Genomic DNA, 6260 nt, shown 5'->3' with positions numbered 1-6260 from the left:
ATCAAATTATCATATATTGATTTGTGTGTTCAGAAAGATCTTTTAAATCCCTTAATTTTCAACCACTTCTTATGCAAAAAAAACTATTTTTTAGCACATTTGCCCCCAAACGAATCTGGACCCAAAAGAGGTCTACATAAATCTAATTTACAAATAATCCTTGCACAAACACAAGAGAGGCTGGAGGGCTAATTGGAAGTCACTACTGTAATCCCTACTCTCTTCAAGAATTCCAACTTTTTCCTTAAAAGCAAATTTTCCTTTTTTATGATATTTGTTAAGCGCTTATTATGTTTCAAATACCCTTCTAAGAGCTGGGGTCGGTACAAGTTTATGAGATTGGGCATAGTCTCTGTCCCACATGGGGCTCACAGTCTGAATTGGAGGGAGGCGGATTTAATCCCCATTTTGCAGACGAGGTAACTGTGTCACAGAGAATTGCCTTGACCAAAGTCACACAGCAAGCAACCGGCAGAATCACCATTAGTACCCAGGAACTCTGACTTCCAGGCCCTTGTCTTTCCAATAGGTCATGCGGAGCAGAATGAAAGGAATCCGTGTCCAAGTCATGTTTGCATGTCACAAAGCCATTGTCTTATCAATTTGCAAAACATCTTTACCAAAAACCAAAAGAGTAAAGGATGTGGTTCCAATTATGATTGTCATTATTAATAATAATAATATTTTAGATAGCCATATTAGTGCCATCTAGCGGTACCTGCTTCATTTTCCCTCAAGCCACAGCTGTACATTTTCCACTAGGGCCAAATGACACTCAGTCTTGGTCCAAGCAGGAAGAGTGGAGAATGTTAGGCCTTTTTTTTTTTTTTTTGCCTTTGACTAAACACCTACTATATTAGGTCCACACCAGTTTGTTGTCCTTTTTCTATGCGAACTCTCGAAGGGCAGGGACCACGTTTCCTGTATACAGTATTTTAGACAGTGCATAATACCCGGCCTTGTCCATCGCAGCCAGCCCGCTCACCAAATATTATTTGAAGATTATGAAGATGTTGATGTTGGCTTGATGAAGAGGCCCTATAAGGAATGGAAAGGGTGGATTTCTTAAAGGAAGGGAAAGTGGAGCCACTGGGCAGAGACAAATATCAAGGAAACTGTTGATGAGGGAACAGGGGACAACATGAAAGGCAGAGAGCAGAGGATGTCTGGGGAAAATTAGGGGCTTAAAGAGACAACCTTAAAGGCAAAGAGAGTGATACGGAGAGAAGATGAAGAGCCAGTGGAAAAAAAAAATTAAAGAAAAGAGGAGGCTTCAGAAGAAAGCAGGCATACAGGAGAGATTTAGAAGAGGGAAAATCAATTAATCAGTCAATCAATGATATTTACTGTGTGCTTACTATGTGCAGAGGACTGGCAAGAATCAAAACTAAAAGAAGCCTTTAAACCTTAAAAAATTTAAAAAAGATGTAAAAATTAAATACAGTTCCCTCTTCTTCTGGGACCAAAGTTCTCTTCTTTTTCTCGGGCCTCACTTTCCCAGTCCTTTCCCTTACCCTCCTTGGCTCCTGTTGAAAGTTGTATCTGAGAAGAGGCAGGCAGACTGAGGATCTGTAGCCTTCATTTTACAATCAATAGCATTTATTGAACGCTTAGTATGTGCAGAGCACTGTACTGAGTTCTTGGGAATCAGCAGGGTGTGGGTTCTAATCCCGTCTCTACCACTTCATTCATTCACTCATCTAATCGTATTTAATGAGCACTTACTGTGGGCAGAGCACTGTAGTAAGTGCTCGGGAAAGTACAATACAACAATAAACAGTCACATTCCATGCCCACCATGAGCTTACAGTCTAGACGGGGGGCGAGACAGACATCAATACAAATAAATAAAATAAGATATGTACATAAGTGCTGTGGGGCTGGAAAGGGGGTAGGGGGAAAGAGCTGTGTGACCTTGGCCAAGTCACTTCACTTCTCTGTTCCTCAGTGACCACATCTGTAAAATGGGGATTGAGACTGCGAGCCTCATGTGGGACAAGGATTGTGTTCAATTCTATTTGCTTGTAACCACCCCACCGTTTAGTATAGTGTCTGGCACATAGTAAGTACTTAACAAATACCATTACTAATTTTTTATGCACTGTACTAATCATTGGGGTGGATACAAGCAAATCGGGTTGGACACGGTCCCTACCCAAATGGGGCTCACAGTCTCAATCCCCCTTTTACAGATGAAGGAACCAAGGCCCAGAGAAGTGAAGTGACTAGCCCAAGGTCACCCAGCAGACAAGCAGCAGAGCAGAAATTAGAATCTATGATCTTCTCACTCCCAGGCCCGTGCTCTATCCACAACACCACGCTGCTTCTCCATTATTATTATTTTTTAAGATCTAAGACCATAAACCAGGACAGGACAAGCCTAGGATCCAGCCCTAGTCCCCTGGAGACCTCTACCTTAAATGTTACAATACATCCTTTGAACACATCAGTGTTGGACCAGACTCAGCTCCTAAAGGGAAAGCTCCGCGAGTGCTTAACTTCCTTTGTAAAACAACCAGCACACTGCTATTGGCAAATGGACATATAATAATTCCTTGTGACAGCGATGACGGTAACGATGATGATGACCATGATCAAAGTGAGTCATATTGTGTCTTCTTGAGGACTCTATACTTTCTTGTTAATTTTACAGGAGTCAGAAGGACTACGGTCTAATCCCGGCTCTGGCACTTAATAATAAAAATAATAATAATTATGGTATTTGTTAAGCACTTATTATGTGGCAGGCACTGTACTAAGCGCTGGGGTGGATATAAGCAAATAGGGTTGGATACAGTCCCTGTCCCATGTGGGGCTCACAGTCAAAATCCCCATTTTACAGATGAGGGAACTGAGGCACAGAGAAGTAAAGTGACTTGCCCAAGGTCAAACAGCTGACAAGTGGAGGAGCGGGGATTGGAACCCGTGACCGTCTGACTTCCAGGCCTATGCTCTATTCACTATGCCGTGCGCACTTGTCTGCTGTGTAACCTTGGGCAAGCCAATTCATTTCTCTGTGCCTCAGTTACCTTATCTGTAAAAGGGGATTAAGACTGTGAGCCCCATATGGGATAGGTACTGTGTACACCTGAATTACTTGTATCGACCCCAGCACTTAGTATAGTGCCTGGCACATAGTAAGCAATTAACAAATACCACTGTAATTGTTGTTATTTTTTGTTTGACATGATGCCAAACGGAGAGGCAACACTAAATTTGGAACTTTGCTCAAATAACAACTTCAGGCTCAGAAGGTCCCTTCTGAAAATATTTTTCTCATTTCTAAGTGTAGAGAATGTGCTGTGTGGAATGGTTTATCTACTAGAACACTGCACAGCTTAATGGGAGTTTAGTAAACATAAATGAGGTCGAGATGCCGGGGTCTTCAGAAATCTCAGGCCCAAGTTTGTTCAGAATTCTGTAGAAATTAGCTTCAAAGATCTAGAGATGGATTTCATTTGACAAATGCTGTCTGACATCATATTGCATAAAGAAGACTGAAGCGGGGAAAGAAAGGGAAGAGGGGAACATGGGAATTCCATAAATCCAAGGCTGAATAACAAGCAAGACTGGAAACCAGAGAAGGCCTAACTCATTTTCAGTCAAGTTCCTAATGGGTAAGGAACATGGCTACTAAATCTGTCACATTGTGCTCTCCCAAGTGCTTAGTACAGTGCTCTACACACAGTAAGCACTCAATAAATACCATTGATTGAGTAAATGTGATTGAATATTCTCTGTCCCTCAGTTTTGACTGTTGAGGTCTTGAACTGCTAGTATGAATTGCAGTAACTAACAATAATAATAGAAAGTGTGGTGTTTGTTAAGTGCTTACTATGTTACGAGTACTGTACTAAACACATCGCAAGCCTGCGATCACCCAACAAGGTGACATATGAGAGATTTCCAACTCTGCAATGGTGCGGATTTGATTCTGGGAGCTGGGAGGGGATAGAATAATGGTGGTATTTGTTAAGCACTTATTATGTGCTAGGCACTGTACTAAGAGCTGGGATGGATACAAGCAAATCGGGTTGGTCACAGTCCCTGTCCCACATGGGGTTCACAGTCTTAATCCCCATTTTACAGATGAGGTAACTGAGGCCCAGAGAAGTGAAGTGACTTGTCCAAGGTCACAAAGCAGACAAGTGGCGGAGCCGGGATTGGAACCCACAGTCTTCCGACTCCCAGGCCCATGGTCTAACCACTAGGCCATGCTGACAGGAGGCAGGGCTGGGTCCAGGGGGCGTGTGGGACAGTGGTATGGATGCAACATCGGAGGGAGAAGAAAGGGTGGCACGGTGGACACTACCTCGGAGGTGATGGGAGTGGTTGGAGTAGAGAGGGTAATGTCAGAGGGGGCACAGCTTGGCAGAGGCAATGGCGATTCAAAGTCTGGAAGCACCCGCTCGTCAGAAGTGGGGTCCGTTTGAACGGGGACCCAGGAAGAGAAAGCAGTGGCTCCAGAAGGAGGTTCAGGGGTTCAAATGGACTTCCGTACCACCTCGTTGCACTGGGGTAACACGATGACATCGTGCTGCCCTGGAGGAGGCAGTTATTTTTTTCTTGTCTCAAGGCAGCCAAATGTCCTTAAACGTTCCTCCTGATAATAATTATGGTATTCGTTAAGCGCTTACTATGTGCCAGGCACTATACTAAGCACTGGAGTGGATACAAGCAAATTGGACTGGACACTATCCCTCTCCCACATGGGGCTCACAGTCTCAATCCCCATTTTACAGATGAGGAAACTGAGGCCCAGAGAAGTGAAGTCACTTGCCCAGGGTCACACTGCAGACAAGTGGCGGAGCAGGGATTGGAACCCATGACCTTCTGACTCCCAGGCCCGGGCTCCGGGGCCAGTCTTTGAAGGTCAGGAGAGATCCCAGGGCACTGGATTCTAAGATTCTCCTGGGGTGCTTTTGGTTTTTTAATGGGATTAGGGAAAAAGAGAGGGGGAGGGAGGAGGGAGAGCCCATCCTTGCCTACTGGTGGAAGCGAAAACCCCGTGTGTTTCTGCTCAACCTGGTTTAAAAACTGGCAGAGCATTGGGGTGATATGGATTACACAGGTTTCAAGTTTCAGTTTTTCAATTTGGCAGGCACAGTTCAGGTCCATTAAGATTTCACACTCAGGATTTTCCTTGTGAATTGCTCCCAGGGCTCTGCCAAAGTGATAACGCCCTCTGGAGAGAGCCATGTCTGGTGGCCATTTCATGTCACGGCTCATTTATTGAGCGGCTTACCTAGGCCCCGGACAGGCCCGACAGAGAAAACAGAGTTCTGGCTATTGTTTTAGGTTCAGGTTTCCAAAGCTGGTTCCAATTTCACAACTGTAAACTCAGATTCTCCCTGCAAACTGCTTCTTTCCGGAGCCTGGCGGCGATCACTGTCAAGGGGCGGGTTGGGTTACGGTGACGTTCTGTGTACAGAGCACTGTACTAAGCACTTGGGTGAGTAATAATAATCATAATGATGATGGTATTTGTTAAGCGCTTACTTTGTGCAAAGCATTGTTCTAAGCGCTGAGGGGGTTACAAGGTGATCAGGGGTCTCACGTGGGGCTCACAGTCTTCATCCCCATTTTACAGGTGAAGGAACTGAGGCACAGAGAAGTGAAGTGACTTGCCCAAAATCACACAGCTGACGGGGCGGAGCCGGGATTAGAACCCATGATCTTTGACTCCCACTGAGCCACGCTGCAATGGATAGAGCACGGGCCTGGGAGGCAGAAAGTCATGGGTTCTAATCATTCCAAACAACTATGTTGAAAGTTTCATTAACAGGAAATCTCATGAGCTGGATTTTGACAGTTTTTAAAATGCATACACATTGGTTCCTATAGAATAACAATAATAATAATAATGTTGGTATTTGTTAAACGCTATGTGCAGAGCACTGTTCTAAGAGCTGGGGTAGATACAGGGTCATCAGGTTGTCCCACATGAGGCTCACAGTTAATCCCCATTTTACAGATGAGGTAACTGAGGGACAGAGAAGTTAAGTGACTTGCCCACCGTCACACAGCTGACAAGTGGCAGAGCCAGAATTTGAACTCATGACCTCTGACTCCCAAGCCCGGGCTCTTTCCACTGAGCCACGCTGCTTCTCTTACCATAGAAGTGTAGAGAAGCAGCATGATCTAGTGGATAGAGCACGGGCCTGGGAGTCATGGGGTCATGGGTTCTAATGCCGACTCCGTCACTTGTCTGTTGTGTGACCTTGGGCAAGTCACTTCTCTGTGCCTCAGTTACCTCATCT

Source organism: Ornithorhynchus anatinus, chromosome 3, assembly GCF_004115215.2.
Source record: "Ornithorhynchus anatinus isolate Pmale09 chromosome 3, mOrnAna1.pri.v4, whole genome shotgun sequence".
NCBI classification, from domain to species: domain Eukaryota; kingdom Metazoa; phylum Chordata; class Mammalia; order Monotremata; family Ornithorhynchidae; genus Ornithorhynchus; species Ornithorhynchus anatinus.
Note: the sequence above shows the minus strand (reverse complement) of the source record.